The 26540-nt window shown below is 42.5% G+C and overlaps 1 protein-coding gene across 4 annotated transcripts in view; it reads right to left on the bottom strand.

Moving 5' to 3' along the window:
- Nucleotides 1-26540, bottom strand: part of LOC138293656 (apolipoprotein L3-like) — a 165081-nt gene that overhangs the window by 44635 nt on the left and 93906 nt on the right. The window contains exon 2 of one of the 4 annotated variants that reach the window (XM_069232949.1): nucleotides 25575-25640. The exons of 2 other annotated variants lie outside the window; for them this stretch is intronic. The gene's annotated coding sequence lies outside the window, so the exon portion shown is untranslated. Of the gene's footprint in view, nucleotides 1-21240; nucleotides 21264-25574; nucleotides 25641-26540 lie in introns of those variants that run through there. One more of the 4 variants, XM_069232950.1, reaches the window with a different exon arrangement.

Genomic DNA, 26540 nt, shown 5'->3' with positions numbered 1-26540 from the left:
CGATAAATTAGAAGAAACAGTGACTTTGCTCAAACCTAATGTTAGACCATGTGCTTATGGTGCAGATCCCATTGAATTACATAGCTATTTTCTAGGTTTGATTGAATATGAAAATCGCTACACCTGTGGCAAGATAAAGGTCTCCAAGAAAGGTGATAGCAATATGAGTTGGTGGCATCAAAGGGATTTAGGGGTCATGCTAGATCCTAATAGTGAAAACCCCATTGTATTAAAGAACATTAATCATATTTACACAGTAGTACAAGAAACTTAAACAAGTTTGCATAAGACAGATACAGAGTTACAAGAGGTGCTACAGAATGAATTTCCGCGTGTATTCAGAAAGGGCTTGGGTTGTCTAAAGAGATACTATCACAAAATCAAATTAGCCCCTCATTCAGTCCCCTGTTGTAGTAAAGTACGGAATGTTCCCATGAACATACGAGAAGAGATGCGAACTGAGTTAGAGAAACTTAAAGAACAGGGGATTATTGAGGACATTCGAGGAACTGCATGGCTAACTCCAGTGGTTGCTGCCAGAAAATCCAATGGATCTTTAAGGTTATATATTGATCTTAGGCAATTAAATAAAAGTGTTTTAGTAGACAGATATGCGTTACCTAATATTTCTGAATTATTAATGATGATAGGAGAAGCAAAGGTCTTTAGTACCATCGACCTTGCTTCGGCCTATCAGCAAATACAGTTAGAGGAGATGTCTAAAGACCTTCCTGCATTTATAATGCCGTTCGGCACATTTAGATACACCAGACTCCCTTTTGGTCTAATATCTATGCCATCAGTTTCTCAACGGGTCATGGAAAAGATTTTAAACGGAATGGATGAGGTCTGTATATACCAAGATGACATACTTGTATATGGAAAAGATGATTATCTAGGCCATACCATAACAGGTGAAGGTGCAATTCCTGAAGAAGGGCTCGTAGGTACCATTCAGAAAATGTTTCCTCCCACTACTAAGAAGGAGCTAATGCGTTTTCTAGGAATGGCAGAGTATTATCACAAATGTGTTAAAAACGTTGCAGATATTACATACAACATGAGGAATCTTTTGAGGGGAGGAGTCAATTTTTCATGGAATGCTGAGTGTGAGAGAGAATTTGATGAAATTAAGTGCAAATTAGCACAGGCTCCCAAATGCAAGAATTTTGATCCAAAGAAAAGCTAAATTATTACCACTGATGCCACCCTCAAGGATCTCAGGCCGGTTTCGCAACAAGGAGGATGTGGCCCTGAAAATACCATCATGTTTATATCAAGGAGTCTGAAAGGTGCAGAATGTAAGTACTCTGTAATAGAGAGAAAGGCTCGTGCGGTTCAGTGGGCGGTTAAAAAATGGAAGAAGCTTCTGTGGGCAAGTACTTTTGCAGTAACAACAGATCACATGCCTTTGTGTGAGGTGTTCAACAAAAAGGGAATTTACTCTATTTCTGCTAGAATCTCTAAATGGGTTGTAAGTTTACAAGAATATAATTTTAGTGTGAGGTATATTACAGGGGACAGAAAATGTGATAGCAGATACATTGTAAAGATTAGTGCATGAAGGAAATAGTGACCAGGATATTGATGCTACCAATGATCACACAGAGTTTGTCTGTGAAGTTGACTGTGAGATAATTTCAGAAGAGAGGAGATAAACTGAGATGAAACCTTACCAAAGGTGGTGAATCTTATCTGTACTGGCTGGAAATACAAACAAGGGGGTGTGGAGTGCAAAAGTTTTTGTTTGGTGAAGGATCTATTATCGTCTAACAATGGTTTATTGTTACGAGGGACTAGGTTAGTTCCTCTGGTCAAACTAAGAGAAGAGTTGCTGAATCTAGCACATAGTTGTCACTTAGGTAGCTCAAAAACCAAAGAAAGATTACGGTCAAGTTATTAGTGGCCGGTAATGGATACACAAGTAAAACATTTGGTGAAAGAATGCATGCAATGTGCTTTGAGTAAAAAGGGCATGAAACCGAGGACTCAACCCATGATAATCAGAAATCGGCCAAGTGAGCCATGGAAAGATATTGTTCTAGATATTCTAGGACCCATACATGGGGATGGTCACGAGAATTATGTTATAGTTGTGATACATTTGTACTCCTGATGGCCTAAAATATGTTTTTCCAGGTGCATTGAAACACATCATGTAATTAATTTTTGGAAAGCTCTCATTGCTAGGGAGGGTCTCCCAGAAACATTGTTAACAGACAATGGGGTGCAATTAGTTTCCAAGGAGATGGAGAATTTTCTTCAGGGATGCGGAATTGTGCACAAGAAATGTGCTCTATATCATCGTGAATCTAATGGAATGGTAGAAAGATTTAATCGGGTGTTAAAGGAAACCATTTCTGTAGCTAAAAATAACTGCCTAGATTGTCAGTAAGAAGTATCCAAGAGGGTTGGGGTGTACAGGTTCACACCTCACACAACCATGAGTATGTCCCCATTTGTTTTGTTAGGTGGGAGACACCCCAATACCATTCTGAAACCGTCTTGGGTGAATGCATTTTTAGGAGGTAAAAAAACTAAATGTTGAATCCAAGTAGTGGAGGATGAGGGGGGACATGAAATTGAGTAACAGTAAAATACGTTTTGATGAAAAACACTCTGTCAAATTAACAGTTGTAAAAGTGGGTGATGTTGTTATGATAAGATGACCAGTTTGGCATGTGAGTGGAAACAAACTGTCAAAACCAATGAGAGATATCAAAGCCTTCACTAATGCCATACGAACTGAAGATCACTGTGTGTGGAATCTCAACAGAGTGGTCATATATAAAGGAAGGATGTTGGATAATGCTGAGGGTCATTCTCAATTGAACAATGGTCCTACAGGGGGAAGTAAAACCCTTGTCATCCTGGTAAACAATTACTAAACAATCTTCAAACATGTGCAAATTTTGTCAACAATTCATATTTTATTATATAGTAGGTACATATTTCTTTTCTAAACAACACAGTCATTCTTATACTTTGAATTCAATCATTACGGTGCTCCTATAGTGACGGCGCAGTGAAAGTGAATTTAGTGAAAAACGCTTGTGCAAATGTGCTCTGTACATTATAGACAATATGTGGTTAAACCGTAAATTTTCTGCTATCTTCTATAAGCGGACTCATATTACTCCAGAGGTCCAGAAGTCACTTTTTAGTCTCTCAAGAAACATCCACACTATCACAATGTCGACGTTTCGACCCCATTTATGTAGATCAATCTATCTGGGGTCATCATCAGGACTGTTAGTTTGCTATAGGTAGCACCTAGAGTAAAACAAACTGCATTATTCTCTGCCTATAAAGGCTAGTTTCATAATTTGTCATTATGGGTATAGACCCACAATTCTAGGTGATTAAAAATACTCACCAGTCAGCCATCGTATTCTGTCTCAGGGTGATTGTTTAATCATCTAATTCTCCATTGACTCTAGATTCTGTTAGTCTGTCCTCTCCTTGTAAACCTCCATATGGTCTATAAGGCAAAGGAGCGATGCTTAGCCCACCCGTGGCCTCTGGCACGCCCTAGCCTAGCACGTAATTATGTATTTGTAGGCTGTATCGGAGCTGCTTATAAATACTCTCACCAAGCAAGCGACCATTTAGTCCACTGAATGTAATCCCAACTAGTTTCATACCAATCACATGGACAACTCATATCATTTGGCAGCCCACAGTGATTACTGAGGTTGTTTAACAGTTCCATTGGTGCGAGAGCAAACCGAGTGCACAAATAATGAAATCCTGCACCCTTTCTTATCCTTGTTTTAATAAATGAATACTGGTAGCATACGGTCTGTATTAACGCTGCTCAACTTGATGGTGAACCAATTCAGTGGTTCCCAACCCTTTGACTTCTGTGGACCCCACTTTATCATTACTGGAACCTGAGGACCCCCCACTGAATCATTGCTAAAAGCTGTGGACCAAATCTGTTACTATTATTTAATTTTCTAAGCAGTCGCGGACCCCCTGAGGAGGCTTTGCGGACCCCCGAGGGTCCGAGGACCACAGGTTGGGAACCAATGAATTAGATAATTTAGACAGAATGTTACAGCTAAATTTGTGGGTTCTCTTTTCCTGAAAAAACATCCTGTCTCCTCCAGCTATTTATACTCTCTTCCAAAAGTTAGCCAAATACGTGTACTAACAGTGCCTCAGCCCCTCATAAACAAAAAGGATGTCTAATGCCCATTTCATTTGTCATGCCGGTAAAACAGTTAAATGAATTGAAAACAGAAAGTTACAACCTAATTCATGGATTCTCTCTGCTTCAGAAAGGTCCTTGTCTAGTGGAGCTATTTATACTTGTTGCAAAAGGTTAACATATTGCAAGGCCGAAACGGACACCACTCACTTGTTTTTCTTAACAGAGGACACCTGCTTGCATCTCTCCAGTCGTGCTGAAATTACTCACTTAACCGCTTCTGTGCCTTGGACGAGATGATCTCGTCCAAGGCTACAGTTCCCCTGTGCCTTGGACGAGATCATCTCGTCCATGGCACAGGGGAACCTGGGGGCGCGCTAGCGCGCCCCCGTGCACCCCCCTTCCCCCCCAAGTCGGGGATGGAAGGGGAAGACCTTCCCCTTCCACCCCCCCTGTGACGTCAGCGCGCGCGCGCGCGCTGATGTGTCACAGGGGCCTCCCTCGTCGCGCTGGAAGCTCTGCTTCCAGCGCGATTGAAAAAGAAATGCAAAAGCATTTCTTTTTCAATCACTTGGGAGGCCCGGAGGGGCTTCAAAGGGAAGGAAAAGTATTTCCTTCCCTTTGAAGTCCCTCCGAGGGTTTCAAAAGCCGGATTGCTTGCAATCCGGCTTTTGAAACCCCACTAGACACCAGGGATTTTTTTTTTTTCTTTGAAATTGACAAAAGGGAGCGACCCCTTGGGCAAGGGTCGCTCCCAGGGGGGGCATTTTTTTGAAAAGGCCTTTTCTGCCCCCCCTGGGGGCAGAAACCTCTAGGCACCAGGGACCATTTTTTTTTTTGTTTCATTTTTTTTTTATTGAGGTGGGGAGCGACCCCTTAGGCAAGGGTCGCTCCCCTTGGGGGAAAATTATATGTTGGCCATTTCTGCCCCCCTTGGGGGCAGATTGACCTATTTTGATGAGGCCAATCTGCCCCCAAGGGGGGTAGAAACCACTAGACACCAGGGATTTTTTTTTTTTTTTATTGTTATTGACAAAAGGGAGCGACCCCTTGGGCAAGGGTCGCTCCCAGGGGGGGCATATTTTCGGGAAGGCACAAAAGTGAGGTATCATTTTTATCGGGAGACGTGGGGGAACGCTAGGTGGAAGGAAATTTGTGGCTCCTCTCAGATTCCAGAACTTTCTGCCACAGAAATGTGAGGAACATGTGTTTTTTTAGCCAAATTTTGAGGTTTGCAAAGGATTCTGGGTAACAGAACCTGGTCCGAGCCACACAAGTCACCCCTCCTTGGATTCCCCTTGGTCTCTAGTTTTCAGAAATGCACAGGTTTGGTAGGTTTCCCTAGGTGGCGGCTGAGCTAGAGGCCAAAATCTACAGGTAGTCACTTTGCTAAAAACAGCTCTGTTTTCTGTGATGTGTCCACGTTGTGTTTTGGGGCATATCCTGTCGCGGGCGCTAGGCCTACCCAAACAAGTGAGGTATCATTTTTATCGGGAGACTTGGGGGAACATAGAATAGCAAAACAAGTGTTATTGCCCCTTGTCTTTCTCTACATTTATTCCTTCCAAATATAGGGGTGTGTGTAAAAAAGACATCTATTTGAGAAATTCCATGTAATTCACGTGCTACTATGGTCACCCCGGAATTCAGAGATGTGCAAATAACCACTGCTCCTCAACACCTTATCTTGTGCCCTTTTTGGAAATGCAAAGGTTTTCTTGATAGCTATTTTTTACTCCTTATATTTCAGCAAATGAATTACTGTATACCCGGTATAGAATGAAAACGCACTGCAGGGTGCAGCTCATTTATTGGCTCTGGGTTCCTCGGGTTCTTGATGAACCTACAAACCCTATATATCCCCGCAACCAGAGGAGTCCAGCAGACGTAACGGTATATTGCTTTCGATAATCTGACATTGCAGGGAAAAGTTACAGAGTAAAAAGTAGAGCAAAATTGATGTTTTTTTCACCTCAATTTCAATATTTTTCTTTTTCAGCTGTTATTTTCTGTAGGAAACCCTTGTAGGATCTACACAAATGACCCCTTGCTGAATTCAGAATTTTGTCTACTTTTCAGAAATGTTTAGGTTTCTGGGATCCAGCATTGGTTTCATGACCATTCCGGTCACTGACTGGAAGGAGGCTGAAAGCACAAAAAATTGCACAAATGGGGTATGCCCCAGTAAAATGCCAAAATTGTGTTGAAAAATTGGGTTTTCGGATTCAAGTCTGCCTGTTCCTGAAAGCTGGGAAGCTGCTGAGTTTAGCACCGCAAACCCTTTGTTGATGCCATTTTCAGGGGAAAAACCACAAGCCTTCTTCTGCAGCCCCTTTTTCCAATTTCTTTGAAAAAAACGAAATTTTCACTGTATTTTGGCCAATTTCTTGGCCTCCTTCAGGGGAACCCACAAAGTCTGGGTACCTTTAGAATCCCTAGGATGTTGGAAAAAAAGGACGCAAATTTGGCTTGGTTAGCTTATGTGGACAAAAAGTTATGAGGGCCTAAGCGCGAACTGCCCCAAATAGGCAAAAAAAGGCCTGGCACAGGAGGGGGAAAAGGCCTGGCAGCGAAGGGGTTAAATAGATTATCTTGTGCGTAAGCGTGCACGTTGTGGCCATCGAGCGCCCTCTGGTGTCGTTATGGTGTAACGCCTGGGCCAGATTTAACAGTGATTTGTATCTTGATAGATCTGTAATCCTCTTTTCCTACATTGTTAATTATTTCTAAAGACCCAGTTTGTCGGAAACATACATATTCTGTCAGCATCCTTATGTTGTTTCCATCAGAACCGTGTTATAGCAATAGAGGAAATACATCATAAAGTCTTCAAATTGTAATTTATACTAATTACTGTTATGTGTATAACAAATTGCTATAACGATAGAACGAGATGCATGGAGACATGCACAACAATGTCTCGACAAATACGTTACAAAATAATTGTGCACTTGTTATAACGATAGAACGAGATGCATGGAGACATGCACAACAATGTATCGACAAATAGGTTACAAAACAATTGTGCACTTGTTATAACGATAGAACGAGATGCATGGAGACATGCACAACAATGTATCGACAAATAGGTTACAAAACAATTGTGCACTTGTTATAACGATAGAACGAGATGCATGGAGACATGCACAACAATGTATCGACAAATAGGTTACAAAACAATTGTGCACTTGTTATAACGATAGAACGAGATGCATGGACTCATCATGGCCAATTTCAGACTGTGGACGCTTGTCCCCAATCCTCCAGTGTATTAAGGCCATTAGTTACTGCCCCACACTTCGCAGTTATGGCCCATAACTCGGTAGTGTTCCACCAGAGGAGCTCCCACTGTATTGCATTTGATACTGCTCTTGTGTTGCTGAATTCTGCACTTGATTTTATGTGCGGTCTTGCCTATGTAAAGTAAATTACATGGGCACCAAATTGCATAGACAACATCTTGAGTGCTACAATTACTGAAAGTAGTCAAATTTATCATATTAATATTGTGACCAAACAGATTTGTGTTAAAACTATAGTTGCATGCTATCCATTGTGCACATCTGTGATGTCCTAGCACAGTTGGAAGACCCCATAACGTGTTCACAGGTTCTTTCTGGGGTTGCGGTAGGGCAGCTCTCACTAATGTGTCTTTAAGGTTTTTTCCTCTCTTAAAACAGAAAAGGGGGGGGGGGGGGGAGTCTTTTTCAGTCAGATATTCCTTAACCAAGTTCCAATGGTGTCTAATGATTTTTTTAATGTCATTGCTGGTGGGGCAAAAAGTGGTTACACAAGTTAGTCTATTCAGGCCTTCCTTCTCAATTGTGGGTTCCAGAAGGCTGTCCCTGTGGTTAAACCAGGCTCCCTTTCTCGCCCTTTTCACCAGTCTTTTTGGATAACCTCTCTCAACTAATCTGGTGATCGGTATGTCTGATTCCTTAAAATAATCAACTTTCTTCGTGCAATTCCTTCAGATGCGCAGGAACTGCCCAAATGGTAGATTATCCCTCAAACGTCACGGGTGGTAGCTATTGTACTGAAGTATTGTGTTTCTCTCAGTAGGTTTCCTGTACAGCGACATAAACAACCTGCCTTCATCATTTCCTATTCTCAAGTCTAGGAACGGAATGCTGTTCTTACTGTATTCCATCGTGAACTCTAGGTCTATTGATCTTGTATTAAGCCGTGTGTGGAATGCATGTAGCTCTGTTACTAAACCTCTCTAAACGAAGAAAACATTGTCAATGTACCTGGACTATTTTATGATATGCTCCATAAAAGGGTCTGCAGGGTTGTGAATATTCTGTGCCTCAGTCTGCCGTGAAAAGGTTAGCTAGATCCAGGGCAAAACTTGCCCCCATGGCTACACCTTTCACTTGGTAGTAGAAGCAGTTCTCGAATTGAAATTTTATTTTCATCATAGCTATTTCCATGAAGGCAGCTAGAAACCAAGTAGGTACTTGGACCGGTTGTGAAATGTCCAAAATGCTTGTCACAACACGGAGAGCTTCCCACTGGTGGATATTGGTTTACAAAGACTGTATATCCATGGTGACGAGAATATCTGTGGTGTTTCAAAAGGCATATCCTCAAATATTGAGATCTCATGCGTGCTATCCCTCATAAATGAGCTAGTCAGGGGTACAAATGGTTTTAGGAAAAAATCCAAATACTGGCAGAGGGGTTCCAAAATGGAACCACACCCCCAAAGGATCGGTCTGACCAGAGGATTTTCCAACCTCTTATGTATTTTAGGTAGAGTATAAATAACCGGTGTTCTCGGGTGTTCTTTATTCAGGAAAATATATTCATTCTTACTCACTACAGGAGCACCATAATGATTGAATTCAAAGTATAAGAATGACTGTGTTTTTTAGTAAAGACATATGTACCTACTATATAATAAAATATGAATTGTTGACAAAATTTGCACATTTGAAGATTGTTTAAAACTTGTTTACCAGGAAGACAAGGGTTTTACTTCCCCCTGTAGGACCATTGTTCAATTGCATATTTAACTACCCATGTTCTAGGGTTACGGGGTATGCCTCATTTTCTCTTAATAGAGGGTCAGTCTCAGCAAGAGAGGATGTTGATAATGGTGGAATCAAAAATAAGTCTTGCTTTAAAAAAATAATGATGATACTACTATCAAAAACAAAGATGAGTGATTACCAAGAAGGTCTGGCTAGGAAAGTACAAAGTCTGCCTTATCTAAGTGACTATGTTTAGTTCTCAATATAGATATGACCACAGTGCTTTAAAATTTATGTTGCATAGAGGTTTGGTTGCTGTAATATATTATCTACTATATATTCTTCTGTATTGTGAGGTGTATTTTTTTTGTCCTTTCTTAAAATGTATAAAGAAGGGAGGTGTATGGTATCGTGAGCTGATGTCAGCAAGCCTGACATCAGCTCAGAATGGAATTCTACGGAATGTGAAGGCTGAAAGAAGACAATGCGGCCAACAGGAGAGTTGGATGGCTGAGCTGTTTCTTCCAGGATACTTTCAATAGATATTCCTATGTTACACCTAACCACGGCGTGATAATCTTCGATTTAACAGACTGTTGCTCCTCCTCTTTTTTTCTTTTTCTCTGTGAATAAAAAACATTTACAAGCCAGCTCTATCAGCAGTTGAAGAGTTACTGATGTCTTCTTCCCCTCGGGCGCTACACTTTTTACCTTTAAGTAAAGTTTTGTATATGAGGCAGTAAGAAGCTAACCTTTGCTGGTAATCACGTTTATGTGCGAGCTGCGGTCCTGTGCACGTAAATACCGCCACATTACACGCCGTAGCTGGTAAGTACTGGACTGCCTTCAAAGGGCTCTTGTTCCAGTGCTGCAGGGGCTTGCAGTACAAACCTCCTCTGGCATAGTTTTGAAGATCACTGCTCAGAGTCCAGCTTGTCTAGGAGGGCGGACCTTCATACTACACACCGTTAAGTACATTTCAAGTGTAGTTTTAGTCACCTGGGCCAAGGGCTGAGATCGCTCGGTGTAAATACAGTCTGTGCATCAATGCATGATCCAGTTCCCTTTAAAGTGAACCATAGAATGTTATGGGATTGCCTCCTAAAAGAAAGAGGATATGGCCTCACTCTGTCCCTGCACTACAGTGGAGATCATTTTAATACAAGAGGGAGCTATTTTCATATCCTTTTCATGTAATGTTGTCACGTAGGATCTCATTATTCTAATGACACTACTGGATTTTGAGCAGCAGAATCGTCCACGGTGTGCGAGACTGAGTCTAACCCACTTCCGGTGACACCTGTCGCTCTAAATCCGGGTTTTGCTCCGGCTAACTAGCAGAGCCTCATCTCTACCAGCAGATGGTGATGATTGGGCAGCCGAGCACATGACATATTAGGCTTCTCAGGGAAGTTGTGGTCACTCAGGTCGCTACCGGATATCTCATTTATAATTCAGTCTCATATATAAACGACAAACAAAGGCAGTATATGTTTTAATAATGAGTTTAATAAAACGACTGCATCTTCGATAGCAAAGCGTGAGCTGCAATAACCAGGACGACAACATGACAGTATTAAAATTGTGACGAGAAGAGTGAAGCATAAAAACAACGCTATCATATTGTCACTATGATCAATGGATTATTTCCTATCTAAGTCATAATTTGAGCACAGCATGTTAAGCTATAATTCTGCCTTTCAGGTTCCCCCGGAAGACATCAACCCTCATAACCGAGCAAAGGCCTGTGGAATGCGTTAGCATCTGTAGCAAAACATTGAGCAATCAGCATACAGTTGTGGTTCCCTGGCTGGAATCTCCCTCTAACGTGTAATGGAAGTGTTTTTATATTAACACAGCTGATGTTCAAGAAAATGTCTCTACATAAGGATGTGTATTTTCTATGAATGTTGGAGACTAAACTTCTACCACGTTCACTGCCAATGTACCGTGCTGTAGCCTTGGAAGAAGCACAGAGTGATCAAGAATGTCTTGTTTGAGAACAGAGTGCTGAGCTAGGCACAAACAGTAAGACAGAAGAAAATAAAACAAGACCGTATAAATAGTTATTGTAAAAATAACAATACGAAGTCAAATAAAATATATCTAGGTTAAAGTGCACAGCGGCAGGCCTAGTGTGTTAAAATAACGTGCATGGAGCTATAACTAAAATGGCTACACAACACCCTCCCCTTGTCGGTTGAAAGTGGTTCAAAGCCAAATTTAGCCAAAGCTAAAATGTTATTGTTAAAAAGCTCAACCTAAGATATACATGAAAGCAAAGTCAATTTGGACACGTTAAAGGGACACACAAGCATCCAACGTGACAAGTTAAAATATGAGCATGTGACTTATAACCGAATTAGAAAGACATGTCAATTTTAAAAAGTTCCAAACTAGGTATGAGTCATTGAAAACAGGAGCTCTTCCACTTCAGCAGATGTCAAAACCAGAAAGTCCTCGCTAAAAAGGATCAAGGAGCAGGTGTGTTCCATAGCCCCAGTGTCAACCAAGGGAGCATCCCGTGGAGTGCCCATTGATGAGTTGTGAACAACTTCCTCCAGGAAGGGTAACTCATAATTAGCTTCATGCTGCAAACGCACCCTCAATGCGCATGTTCGGTAATTAACCCTCAGCGAGAACATCAACACATCAGCATCTACTGCAGGCAAGCGCTGCTGTGAAAGGCAGACCTCCAGTGCATGTTCGAAAGGGCACCAGAGGCACTGAAACACAGGCTGCACACAATGCAAAACCGGTCTGAATGACAAAGACCAGCCAAACTCCAATTGCTCCAGGAACGTTGCTCCAAAATACTGCATCATACGCTCACGAAACAGCTGTACTGATGGGAGCGCTGTCATTTATCCTCGTAGTGGCGGGACAGCCATTGCGCATAAACAACTGCAAGATACCAGCTAATAAAGCCAAAGTTATCGGAAATCCCCAAAAAATACTAAAGAAAATTGAGTGGATAGCTGAAGGTATCAAAGCGAATATGGAGGAGAAGGTGTAAGCAAAACCAGAACCAACAGCTTTGAAAAAATGTGCGATTCCAGTTGTACTGGACACATTAAATATTTGTCCCACGAGTTCACCAAAGTGTCTCGGAAAGTTTGTATTTAACAGGGACTGTATTTCTGCTGAGACCTTGCCACTTGAAGTGCATAGGTCTCGCGCGCAGATGTAAGGGCCACATGCTTTTGAAACAATAAAGCCTTGAGTCTGCTCAACTTGTCAAAATTCACGTTTGAAGTAGCAATGTGAGGCCAGATATCAGCTACCTCCTTAAATTTAGTGGGGGGAAAACAGTACGTTCCCGCAGCAAGTAACGACCTTAGAGACTGAAACAGAGTAAACTATTCCGGCCCACATGCCACAACAGTCTTCACCATTGAGGAGGACGTAGCTGCTGTTTGAAAGCACCTGGAACGTAGGTCTAATCAAGGGGACTGGGACTCCCTTCAGATAACAAGCCAAGTTTGCAGCAGAGGCGTTACACGCCCCATGCAAGGACAGCTGTTTACAAACCATCGAATGGCTGACTGAAGTCTCGCATTCACTACCGCTAAGAAAGACTTCTTTCATGCCACTGATGCATTTGTACGAGAAGGGAAGCTCCCACACCTCATGGATGTAACTAGCTCCCAGCTTTTCATATCTGCCTACCGGAATGTGTTTTAAACAGGAGGTGAATTGTAATGTAGAAATAGGCAGATTAATAACCCCGTGTATTAACCACTCAGCAGACAGTATTTAGGCCACAGTAAAAGGCAACTTTTTTAATTTCTCTATGTTAAGCATGACATAAGTCGCTTCCTTCTTAGCCATTAGTTATTGTTGTCACGTTAGATTAAAGGAAGAAAATATCTCCTTTGCACTGACCTTCTGCCATCGAAAGTGACCCGCCTTCAATGTTTGAAGCGTCCAACCCAACTGCATAATGGACCTGATCTTACTCTGTCCATGGTGTAAAGAAGACATATCTGATTGTAAAATGTCTATAGCAGAAGAGACAATATTATTTATGGTATATATCCGATCGGACAAGGTGTTAATCCCATTATCCACAACAGCTAATGCCTTTTTTAGATTTTCCTGACCTATTTGCCTTAACCGGGCAACAGCATCTTGTTGGGAAAGTTTCCAAATCTCATTATATACTGCATATAAGAAATGCTTCCTACGTGGTGTTCTGGGGCCTGACAAGAAATGTTGTAAGTCGGTGGAGTTAGACAGGAGACTGAGGTGTTCTCTAACTGCGTCTAGTGAGGATGATTTTAGCCACTGTTGGCATAATTTTCCCACACTATATGTTGTAATTATACCCGCATGCTCTGATGATATATAGCGAGGGTCTGGCCTACTCATCCTAAAACCCCAGAGGAGTTAATAAAACGTTGATGACACCCATTGGTATCTATTGGCCACATTGACCACCCCCCAGGACGTGTCCGTGATGCATTAAATGTCACATTCTGGACCCACTCATCGAGCTCATTTTCAGTTGCATTTGTATATTTTTGCCATTTATAAAACTTTGCGGGGGCAGGTATATTGGGCATGTTTAATTCCCTAATTTTAGCTAAGACTAAACAACTTGTCTGTTGTACTGTGTCGTTTAAAAAGATCATTTGTACAGGAATAAGGCATGCTCTAAACAAGGCTTCCTTTCCTTTAATTTGCCAATTTCTTGTTCCCCACACACTTTTCAGATCAATTGATTTAAGCCAATGTTCATAGCCTTCTATCGATAACCGGGAAACAAAGGATTCCGAATACATGAATTTCGTATTGGTCATTAACATATGTATATCCTTGGTAGGTGGTACTTTAAAATAATATGACTCGCCATTTTTTGGACTGTGCCCAGAAAAATATGCAAACTTTTCAGAATATGTTTTGGAACTCCCCTGTGGCGGAGTCGGGCAATGTTCTCATTGCGTGTAATTAAAAACAGTTCTGAGGCTGCTCGCTCTATGTATGAAATGGTGCCCATAATGATTACAGCAAAGCATATCACCATAATTTTCTTTAAATTGGTAAACATCTTCCTTCTCAAAGACAGTATAATATTGCAATTCAGTCATCATAGAATTAACTGTTTTCACATCCCAATCATCAGAAACAATGCCAAGTATTACTATATCATTCATTGATAATTTGAACACATACGGTATTTGAATAACTTCCCTGGGCCCATATATATCAAACATTACTTTGTCCCAAACAATCCCATCAGGAATCAGCACTGCGGAAATGTTCACAAAGGATAAGTCTCTTCGGACTTTATGCGATGAAAAATGTGGCTTTAAAACCTCCACCACCAGTTCAACTGTTGATCTTTCAAGAAGAAAGTGACCATGTATTAATAAGAAAAAGGTGATGACAAAACCAATCCAAAGTAGAAAGGCTAAGACAGTCAAGGAGAACCATACATAGTTCCATGGAAAAATAAAATATGGTCAGCGCCAAAGAGGCAAATGAATCTGAGAAGTCATCGTTGAAGTCGGCAAAATATCCAGAGGCAGTTCGTGCAAATGGCGGAGCCGTTGTCAGTGGTGGAGTTGGTGTTTCCTGCGCTGGCACATTATAGATAGCACCATCCGTTTGTGTTGGAGTTGAGTTAACTTGGTCAAATGTTTCTAAATTAGTTGACATTAGTGGAACTAACGCAAGATCATCTTCCACCCTCCCCAAGCTCAGAGAGGTGTAGGTGTTGGTGTAAACAACTTGTAGAGGAACTTCTTCACCAGTAGCGAGAGGGATTCAGGAACTACTGGATGTTCCTCTTGGTCCGCTGTGCAGGATCGGCCACATGGTGTAGTTTGACATTGTCGATACAGACAAAACAATTTTCTTTGGCACCTGCCAACGGTGGTAGAATGGCAGTTCTGGTACCGTGTATCTCTAGTACAGGGACTGGTGCTCGATAAGAAGGGCCAAATTCATTTTACAGAGCGACTTTCTCACGTACAAGATCCCCAACTCTGGGAATCCAGCCGGTAGATGTTACAGGAACATCCTTAATTCCTGTGGAGGCGGCACTGTTAGAAGAATTATCATCACGGAACTGTTGCAATTCCTGTAAGACAGTGACACGTTCATTTATGTCAAAAGGTGTTTCTGCTGCCTCCATGCCAGGGCCATCAAGATCCGGAATATACATTTGAGTTCCAAACGGGCACTCATATGAAGTACAAACTCCCAGGGACCTTCTAGGCAGATTATTTAGTGCTGTCTGGACTCCATACAGGCGGTTAAGCCAACTACGACCCGTACCTAAGACTCTAGCTGTTAAGGATTGTTTTAAATCACTGTTTACCACTCCACAACACTATTTCCCTCGGGATGTAATGGAGACGAGTACTGGAGGTAGACCCCCAACGAAGCCATGGCGTCCCTGAATGCCCTTGAGGTGAAAGCAGGGCCCTGGTCCAAATGGAAAGCTGCAACTGCATACGTACCTATAAAGACTTGCAAATCTTTAATAACAGTCAGAGCGTCAGCCGAGCATTGTGGCCATACCCAGGTAAATCTGTAGCATGAATCAACAGCGACTAGAATATATTTGTATGCACTATCCGGTGTTAGGGGACCGCAATGGTCCATGTACATACATTATTGTAATGGTTTGTTAGAAATTAAGAGGGGTGTTTGTGGCGGGCGTTTGGCAGTGGAAACCTTAATTTGTTGACAGATGTCACAACAAAGGACATATTGCTTGGTCTCTTTGTAGAGACCTGACCACCAGTAACGGGCCTGCAATATTGAAATTGTAGCTGCCACGCCAGTATGGGCAGATGCTACCCCCTCATGCGCTGCTTTAATCAATCCTGGTCTTATTTCTTTGTTGGGGATGTCCCTTACGCCTACACCAGGTATTCTAACTTCAGTGTTCAGGCGATCCCCCATTCGATAACAATATTTATTTGGAAATCCTTTAGGATAGGGCTTACCATCAGCCGTAGCTCTCACGGCAGCCCAAATGTCTGCGTCTGGTTTGGAACTCGAGCGAGTCACCGCAGCTACAGTGGCTACTGCCACTGCTGACTTTGCGGCTTCATCAGCCAGTGTATTTCCAGCAACATATATTCCAACGCGCTGGTGTCAAAGTGTGTGTACAACATGGACATTTGGTAGCGTCTCTTTCAGGTCAGCTACTTTCCCCCACAGTAGTCTGTGTTTAATGGTGTTGCCTTTGGAATCTCTGAACCCATTCTGGTGCCAGTAATGCAGGTATTCATTAAAAGACTGGACACAGTAGTATGAATCACAAACAATCAGCGTAGGCTGTGCAGGGTCCGTGTGTTCCAGTGCCATCAGCAGAGCTTTTAGTTCTGCCAATTGTGCTGTGCAATTCCCTAAGGTTTGTGTAAAGGTATGTAGAGGACAGAATTTAATCGCCCTCCATGTAGACACTTACGACTGTGCAAGCACTGGAGTATTGGTGCTTTGTGCCAATTGCAGGTTGCGCTAAGTCATCGGTGTACATGACTCTATGATATTGTTCAATAGGCAATGTATTTGCTGGAACTGGGTATTCTAGCGCATATTGTAAAAATTCTTGAGTTTGTAATTTTGGGTCAGAAATGTAGTCTACATCAGTGGCTGTCAAAGACGTAGCCCATTGTATCCAACGTGGATGTAATACTTTCGCGTTTGGAACGCTAGCTTTTGTAACAGCCTCTAGAGCTGGGATCGGAGAAGCGACAACAATGCGTTTTCCTTGGGCAAGAGGTCTCTCTTTAATGACAGCCATCTGTGCAGCAGTGAGAATTTTCTCAGTGGGAGCAAAGCGTTGTTCTGCCGCTGAGTATAAGTGCGATTTGTATACAATCGGGACTGTCTCACCTTCATTAAATGTCTCATAGGTGAAACCAATGGCCCCAGCTATTACTCTGATGACCAAATGTGTTTTGTCGTCCCTTGTGTGTAAGTGTTGTGCTGAAAGCATATCTGTCTGCAACTGTCGAAGAATACGTGTATGTTCAAATGTCCAGAATTTACTTGAAAAATCAGGACGTATTAAATAATATAAAGGTTTTATGCATGTAGCAGAATCTGGAATGTAAGTTCTGCCAAAATTTGGGAAACCCAATAGTGATTGGAGTTTTTTTTAATCGTATTTAGTGGTTGTAACTGTGCGCATTTCTCTAAGAATTGTGGCGCTAGGCTCTTCCCTTCACTCGACAGCTCATGTCCTAGGAACAAGACGCTGAGGAAGGCTATTTTTGTTTATTTGAAGTTGAATTTGTAGCCAAATTCAGCAAATCCGACAACAATGCGGGCTACCGGTCTTAAATGTAGCAATTCATCATCCGTAAGATAGATATCATCTACATAGGATAATGCATCAGGGTCAATCTCGTGCAAAATTGCAGTAACACGAGCTGCAAACAGTCCTGGGCTGTTCTATAACAGAATTTTTTCTGGGAGCCTAGTGCACTGAAGCTTGTTAAATCTCTACTGTCAGGCGCTATATTCTGGCAGAAAAAAACATTCGAAATATCCAGTGTTGTTTTGTATTTTTAACGCACTATGGGCCAGATGTAGGAAAAAGGGAAATTGCGACTTGCAATCTGCGAGTCCGTGCGACTCGCAATTCACGATGCAGAACGCTGTCTCAGACACCGTCTGCGACTCGCAATGGGGTCGCAAAGACCCACCTCATTAATATTAATGAGGTGGGTCGCAGTCTGGGCACTCACGGGGATGGTGGCCTGCTGGAGACAGCAGACCACCATGTCCGTCACTGCTTTTTAATAAAACAGTTTTTTTTTTTCTATCTGCAGCTCGTTGTCCTTCAAGGAAAACGAGCTGCACTTAGAAAAAAAAAACGAAACCTTTTGTTTCGGTATTTTTCAGAGCAGGCAGTGGTCCATAGGACCACTGCCTGCTCTGAAAAAATGTTTTTGTGATCATTCACAAAAGGGGAAGGGGTCCCATTCGTTTGCGAATGAGTCACCATCCACTTCAAGTGGATGGTAACTGCGAGTTCTTTTGCGACCGCTTTCGCGGTCGCAAATGAACTTGCATAGCGTTGCGAGTCGCCAATAGGAAGGGAACACCCCTTCCTATTTGCGAGTCGGAAACGCATTTTGCAAGTCGGATCAGACTCGCAAAATGCATTTCTGCATCGCGGAGAGGCTTTTGCGCCTCGCAAACGGCGTATTTCGCCATTTGCGAGTCGCAAAACCCTTCCTACATCTAGCCCTATGTTGCTTATTAGTGCTGTGCTATGCGAGTTTTGTATAGCATATGTGCGCGTATGACTGTTTAAATGTAATTAGTCTAAGACTATTCTATATGAATGGTCTGGTTTAGCTATGGGGAATAAAGGGTTATTCATTGGTGATACACAGGGTTCAATCACGCCCTGGTACTCTAATTGCATGAGTATTTCTCTCACTGGTGCTTTTGCTTCATGTTTCATAGGATACTGCGGTTGCAGCTGAGGTTCACTTTTAATTGGAATTACATGGTAGGGGGATTCCTTATCCCATCCTACGTGATTTCTGTATAATGCAGGTGCTTGTGCCAAAGCCCAGTCAATGGAATAGGATTCAGCGAGTTCCTCTGGAACAAGGGGCGAGAAAGAAGGCTTAATGACATCTTCTCCATACGGGCAGGTGCGGACAAAGTCAGACGGCCAATCTTGTTCGGCCAACAAGACATCATATACTTTTACTACGCGATCCCAAAAGATTGCGTCTATTATGCGTTCAATGTCTCCTAACTGTAACGTTACTTTGTACACCCTATCAGGCGTGGAGACACGCATGTCAACAGTCTCTACTTGTATGAAGTCATGAGTTGCTTTCACCTCCAGATGCTCTAGAAGATTCCGGTGAACTATTGTGACCTCTGACGCGCTGTCTAGCAATGCTAGAGCCTAATTCTTGGTCTTCAAGAGGACTTTCTTCCTGAGTGGCATGTCGGACTGCGACTGCTGCCACCTTTTTCTTTTTAAATTGTGGTTTTTGTTGGGCGGATACCTCTTCCTTTTTAACAGAAACCTCCGAAGAGCATTGTGATTCCTGTCTCGGTTTCACGTACTCTGTTCTCCGCTCTGATCGCCCGCCCCTCTCATTTCTTTTTTCTGATGAGTCCTGAAAGGAACAAGATTGGCGTGTATCAGTATATTGATTTCTATCAGGCGTTTATATTATCCCTATTTCTGAGATTATACTTATTCTGTGGGGTCTCCATACGCGGAGATTCTCCCCTCTCTTTTTTAGGAGTTTGTTGCTTTTTATCCCAGCGTTTCTTATTACCCTCAGGTGCTTGCTTGGGGGTATCTTTGTTCGATGTACCCTGAACTTGTGGTTTTTGTGGTCTGGCCCCTAAGCTATCTCGACCAATACTTGAATAGGTCTCTGCTATTATTTTAGGCAGCTCTCGTTCCTGATCCTGTTGTGGAACGTCACGGAGCCGCATGCGCACTGCAAGCGCCACTGCTTCCCCTTTAAGATTACTGAAAATGATTGAGGATACTGTGGCAAAATTGCCCATCAATTGCATCCCCAAATCTAGGGCCTGGGCAGCCCGGTATTCATCTTGAATTTGTTTCAACACCTCCGGTAAATTGGCAAGTGTCGGTGTTCCATGTGCGGTTGTATAGAGCGCGGCAAACACCGTGCCCCAGGTATTACAGTTATCTACTGTAGGGACCATCCCAAATGGCAAGCACATTGTTAATATTCTATGTTTATCCTGAGGTCTCATATGGGGAAATACTGATTCCAGCGCATTTATTTTTTGAGCTAACCAAAACAGAGTTTCCTCTCGTCTGGCGGGTACTTTACCCATAATCGAATGTACAGTCGCAGGATTTATACCTGACGTTGCTGCATGTGGATGTGCTGGAGCAGCATGTGCTGGGTTTGTATTTAGTGTTTGCATCACAAATTGTACTAATCGTCTATATATCGCTATTACTTCAATATATAAACGACGAACCTCAACTACTGCTAGATTTGCAACCGCAGGATGAGGTGTATATGTGGCCAATAAAGGCCAGGTAGGACTGTCATTACTTAGTGGACCTAACCTTACTGGTAATACTGTGTGAGTAGGGCACCATCAAGCCAATTATTATGTTCTTGATAAGATCTCTAAATATGCGTATGCTCTGTATTGTCCAAGCGCATTCGCAGGTGTATATTGGTGAAATGTATAACTGCTGGAAATGTGACCCAGGAATAGAAAAGTTCTGTTCTATAAGCTGCATGGGCATCCACCACAAATGTGAATGGACCCCCCTGGGCTGTTAGGCCATGTGCTAATAAATGTGCAGTTAGAGATAGTCTCATATTAACTGCTATTTGTACCTGCTGTGGATTCGCCATAATAGTGACACTATGAGTTCGGAGGAGGCACACCAAACAGGGCTTTCCTTTTAAAGTTCAAGATTGAACAACCTCCAGCTGCAGTAGGATAGCCTATGCAGCTGTGGTGGAAATCCTCGGTATCACGGACGTCTCAGCATACGGTACTGAGGTGTCATATATAATGAGACAGAGATACTCCAGAGGACCCGAAAATTAGAGCCTGACCAAAAGTTGGCGGTGCCATGACGCATAGGCTCTCATTATTCTAATGAGACTACTGGATGTCGAGCAGCAGAATCGCCCGCGTGTGGGAGACAGAGTCTAACCTACTGCGAGTGACACCTGTCGCTCTAAATCCGGGTTTTGCTCTGGCCAACTAACAGTGCCTCATCTCTACCAGCGGATGGTGATGATTGGGCAGCCGAGCGCTTAACATATTAGGCTTCTCAGGGAAGTCGTGGTCAATCAGGTTACTTCCGGTTCTCTCATTTATAATTCAGTCTCATATATAAACGACAAACAGAGGCAGTATATGTTTTAATAATGAGTTTAATAAAACAACTGCATATTAGATAGCAAAGCGTGAGCTGCAATAACCAGGATGACACAACATGAAAGTATTAAAATTGTGATGAGAAAAGTGAAGGATAAAAACAACGCTATCATATTGTCACTATGATCGATGGATTATTTGCTATCTAAGTCATAATTTGAGCACAGTATGTTAAGCTCTAATTCAGCCTTTCAGGTTCCCCCGGGAAGACATCAACCCTCATACCTGAGCAAGGCCTGTAGTCTGCGTTAGCATCTGTAGCGAAGCATTCACCGTTCAGCATACAGTCGTGGTTCCCTGGCTGGAATCTCCCTCTAACGTGTAATGGGACAAGGAAGTGTTTTTATAATAACACAGCTGATGTTCCGAGAAAATGTCCCTACATAAGGATGTATATTATATATGAATGTTGGAGACTAAACTTCTACCACGTTCACCGAAAAGGTACCGAACTGTAGCTTTGAACGAAGCACAGAGTGATCAAGAATGTCTTGTTTGAGAACAGAGTGCTGAGCTAGGCACAAACAGTAAGACAGAAGAAAATAAAACAAGGCCATATAAACGGTTAGTGTAGAAATAATGCAAAGCCGAATAAAATATATCTAGGTTAAAGTGCACTGCGGCCTAGGGTGTTAAAATAACGTGCATGGAGCTATAACTAAAATGGCTTCACAACAACGTATGGCATTATAAGTAGGACTGGATTCATCAAAAATCAACACATGCGACACCTATGGGCCCCTTCAGGGCCGAGACCACCTTACAAATGCCCTGGTGCGATGAAAGCCTACATGGCTTTGTTGAAGCATCATGGTTGCTCTTAATAAACCCAGTACCTGTGCAAAGTGTTTTAAAGGAAATGTGTTAGGCTGGAAATCATGGTAATATTTTCCTCTAGGACATGGGTCTTCAAAATGGGGGGCATCAAGTGATCCCAAGGGGGTGCCAAGCTCTGGCCAGAAGAAGAATAATGCTGATAACAGGGCTTTGTTTTAAGCAGAAAAAAAGTTTATTGCATTTTTAAAAAGGTAACATAACTTAACTGCAATGTTTAAATAAGTCTAGACATATTTAAACATTGCCAACTTAATAGAATAATTGAAAAAAGTCTGAGGGGGCATGATTTTCTTTTTCCCACCTGGTGGGGCCCGGCATTAAAAAGTTTGAAAAGCCACTCCTCTAGGGGCACATTTTCTCGTTTTTTCTCGTCAAAAGGCCCCCTTGCTACACCGACAAATCCCTAGCACTAAACATGTTTTGCAAATTAACACGGACAGATAGCTGGTGAAACCAGCATTTGGAATACATTAGATCTCGCATTTGCGAAAGGTAGAGGCATTTGCGTTGAAAACTGTATTTTTCTTTTTTACCTTTGTTTTTTTTGTGTGTAGGCAGTGGAATGCTGATGTTTGCATAGCGCTATTGCCATTTGTATGACCTTGAGGCGCTGGAGAACCAGATAATGGGAAATAGGTTTGAGGGAGTGTAGGCAAGAGTAATATGCTGGCTGAGAAAAAAAATAAAGTAAGAATATCCTGAAAAAAGCAAACACTCATAGAGAATGCAAGATTTAGTAAAGCATGTGAAATGCAAGCAGGAGCAACATGCTTATGTTAACGTTTTTATACATGTAATATGCTGGCTGCGAAAAACCTGCAACATTTACTGTTGTAATGCGCATGAAGCAGGGAAAGGGTACAGTACCACAGGCTGACCCTAGGTGTCCCTTGGGACCTCTTTTGGCACATAAGGTACTATCTTACAGTGACGCCAACACTGAAAATAGCGTGTTTATTTTCCATTGGAATTCAACAACCAAGTGCTTTACTTTGTAAAACGCAATGATCCTGAAACTGTTAAATCCTAAAACAAATAACAAGTAGAGTTTATTTGCACAGCACGAAAAATAAAATAAAAATAGCAACCGTGCCAAAAAAGTAATTTGGATTAAAACACACATACAACACTAGCATGGCATTCTGAGCACAGCAACATGAGTTGCAAGTTACAAGTGAAGTAGCTTTGGTTATAAATGCATCAAAACATACGCAGTTTAAGCTTAGGGTACAGGCACTGACATCTGGTTAGCAGGCCTCAGTGCACTCTCAGAGTTTAAAAAAACAGCCACATCAGTCCAAAAGTTGGAGGTAACCATACAAAACAAGCACTGGCAAAGCCAAGAGGTTTCTCCTCTGCAAAAACTTGTTTTGTCAATGCTTTTTAGATATGTTACACAGCAGCGCTAACTATTGTGCAGCATGTCTTAAAGTTAACAAAAAAGCAGTATGGCAATGTCAACGCATAAACATGTTGCACAGCGGCGCTATCTGTTGTACAACATGGTTTAAAGTTTTTTTTAAAAGCTATGACGTGGACAGCATTGACCTTATCATACTGTATTTTTATTTATTTTTTTTACTGTAAGACATACTGAATAGTTGCTAGCGCTGCTATGTAACATGTCTAAAAAACATTGACAAAACAAATAGATTTTGCGGAGGCAAATGCTATTGGGTTGTCAACACTTGTTTGGGAGAGCTTGCACCTAGTTTTCTGCATAAGGCATTTACTGCGAGCAAAAGACAAATATGGGAAAGGCGGGGGAAGAGAAAGATGAAAAAAAATCGGGAAAGCAAAAAGGAGGTGAAGGAGCAGGAAGTGGATATAAATGGATTGAAACAGCCCAAGACAACTGCAGAATTACGCTGCCTGAAAGAGCATGCCATCGCTCCCAAGCTGAAAATCTGCGTGGCGTGTTGACTTACAGCTGGGCCTGGGAAAGGTGCACCTTTCCTTTACTTGTAAGCGGTGCTTAATTTGAGCCGCTGCACTGCACCAGAACTTCTTTGTCAGGGCTGGAACTTTTTTTTTCTGCATCAAGCATTTACTTCGAGCAAAAGGCAAATATGGGATAGGCGGGGGAAGAGAACAATGGTAAAAAGCATCACAAATTGAGGAAGAAAAAAGCTGCAAGGGGGAGTTAAAAAAAACCTCACCAATTCGTTTTTTACTACTGTGAGGCCTGCTCCTCTCATAGACTACCATTATAACTGCCCTCATATACTTTAAAGTGGTAGATTCTGATCTGGAAGGAGTAGCCCTGTCGTGTTTAGTATTGTTGGTCTGGTAATAGAAAATCCTGCTTACTGGTGAAGCTGGAGTTAATATTTATATTTTAGAAATGCCACTTTAAGTGGGCATTTGTCTGCACTTACTGCCATCTGTGCCTTACAGCTTATCTCCAATCCATGTCTGGTCTGTGCTGGTTGACAGCACCTCTTGTGCATTCCACCCAGACAGCCATAAACACAGAACACTCAGTCACAACTGCATTCATCTGCGTACTAAATGGGTCTCCCAGGGCAGGAAGGGCAGAGGGGCTCTCTCTTGGAATTTCAAAGGCCAGTGGCCTTCCCTCACAGAAAGGACTGAATCCCCCACAGGGATTCTAGCGGAGAGGGCTGGGCTGAAAGGGGAACTTGTGCACTTCAAAACCATTCTTTGATGTTTTCTGCACTTGAAAAGGCACTTTTGGGTATATATACTAGGTCTCTGACCCCATTAAACCAGATACTTCTGGATCTACGCCTGCACTCTATCAGAGGAACTGCCTGGCTGCCCAAAGGACTCATCTGGACTGCTTTTCTGAGAAGGACTGTTGTTCTGCTGACCTGCTGGTCTCTGACCTTGCTGGAAGGACTCTGCCTTCCCAAAAAGTGCTCTCCAAGAGCTTGGATTGAGCTTGCCTCCTGTTCTGAAGTCTCGGGCCAACAAAGACTTCACCAGCTTGCTTTTAGCTAGTTTCCCCCGACTTCAACGATGCCAGTGCCAACGCCGCAGCTGCTACCGCTCCGTGGACATCGCTGTACGCATTGACTGCAGCCTGCAATGCAAGTCCAACATTGCTGCGACGCCTCTGACGTCACGCAGTGTGACCACAACACTAAGAAGCCGACTCATCACGTCTTGACCAACTGGATTCCTCGACCCTGCTGGGTCACAAGGAACCGACTTCTCGCCACCGACACCGCACCAGCTCCCTCTGCAACTGGACGGAACTGACACCTCGCAGTATGGAACTGACACCTCACCTCCCCGGATGCCGTTAGGGACTGACACTGCACCAGCTCCAGCGACACTTCATCTCAACTCCATGCAATGAATTTGTTTCTTTGTTTCCAAAGACACTGTGCCTGGGGGTCAGTGCAACTCTCTGACCAGCGCCTGGTGCGTCGTATTATCGGGAACAACTGCGTCAACAACCCCATGATAGCCCCAGTTGGAGCTATTCAGGTTTTAAGCGCTTTAGTGGGATTTAATCTTTAATAATTCATAACCTTTATTGTGTACATTGGATTTTCATCGTTTTGACCTTATTTTATTCACATGAATAGTATCTATTTTTCTAAACCTGTGTGGTGGATTTTTGTGGTGTTTTCACTTTGTTTCTGTAAAAGTTATTGCACAAATACTTTACACATTGCCGTCTAAGTTAAGCCTGCCTGCTCTGTGCCAAGCTACCAGAGGGTGAGCACAGGATAATATGGGTTGTGACTTACCCCGACTAGGATTGTGGTCCCCACCTGGACAAGGGTGTATACCTCTGCCAACTAGAGACCCCATTCCTAAGAAGGTAAGAGAAAGACAAAAGTATTCACAAAGTCAGACAACAAAAAGCTGCATAATAGAGGTAAAGGGATAGGAAGTGGCTATAAATGTATTGAAGAGGTTCGACATGGCTACAGTATTAAGCTGCCTCAGTATTCAGTGCTCACACATTTAAATGCAGTAACCATGTATTTCAAAGGAGAGCTTTGGGCACCGGCTGGTTTCTAGCGACAAATTAAGCACCAAGTAAAAAGGATAAATAAAATCAAAATGTTGAAATATACGTTTACAATCTGTATTCCATATGGTACACTGGTGTCAACACATAGTTTTCCAGTGCAGGGCACCAGTACTTTTTTTTTCCCCCAGAGCCAGCACTTAGTTTTCTGCATTGAGCATTTACTTCAAGCCAAATACATATGGGATAGGAAGGGAAGAGAAAGACAAACACAACATATTACCAAAACAATTATAGAACACTGTATCCTTGTAAAAGCTGCAAAAAGGAGGTGAAGGAGGAGGAAGTGGATATAAATGGATTGAAAAGTTCCAAGATAACTGCAGAATTACGATGCCTCAAAGGGCATGCCATCGCTCCCAAGCTAAAAGTCTGCGTGCCGTGTAGACTTACAGCTGGGCCTGGGAAGGGTGCACCTTTGCTTTACTTGTAAGCAGTGCTTAATTTGAGCCGGTGCGGGGCACCAGCACTTCTTTTTCAGGAGCGGAACTTAGTTTTTTGCAACAAGTATTTACTTCGAGCAAAACACACATATGGGAAAGGCAGGGGAAGAGAGAGGAAAAAAAAGCATCACAAATTGAGAAAGCAAAAAAACTGCAAGAAGTAGTTAAAGAAGCAGGAAGTGGATATAAATGGATTAAAAAGTCCCAAGATAACTTTAGAAATACGCTGCTCGCAC

The sequence above is a fragment of the Pleurodeles waltl genome, chromosome 4_2 (genome assembly GCF_031143425.1).
Source record: "Pleurodeles waltl isolate 20211129_DDA chromosome 4_2, aPleWal1.hap1.20221129, whole genome shotgun sequence".
In the NCBI taxonomy this organism is placed as follows: Eukaryota; Metazoa; Chordata; class Amphibia; order Caudata; family Salamandridae; genus Pleurodeles; species Pleurodeles waltl.
The sequence above is the reverse complement of the archived record's forward strand: the minus strand, read 5'-3'. Positions and strand labels throughout refer to the sequence as shown.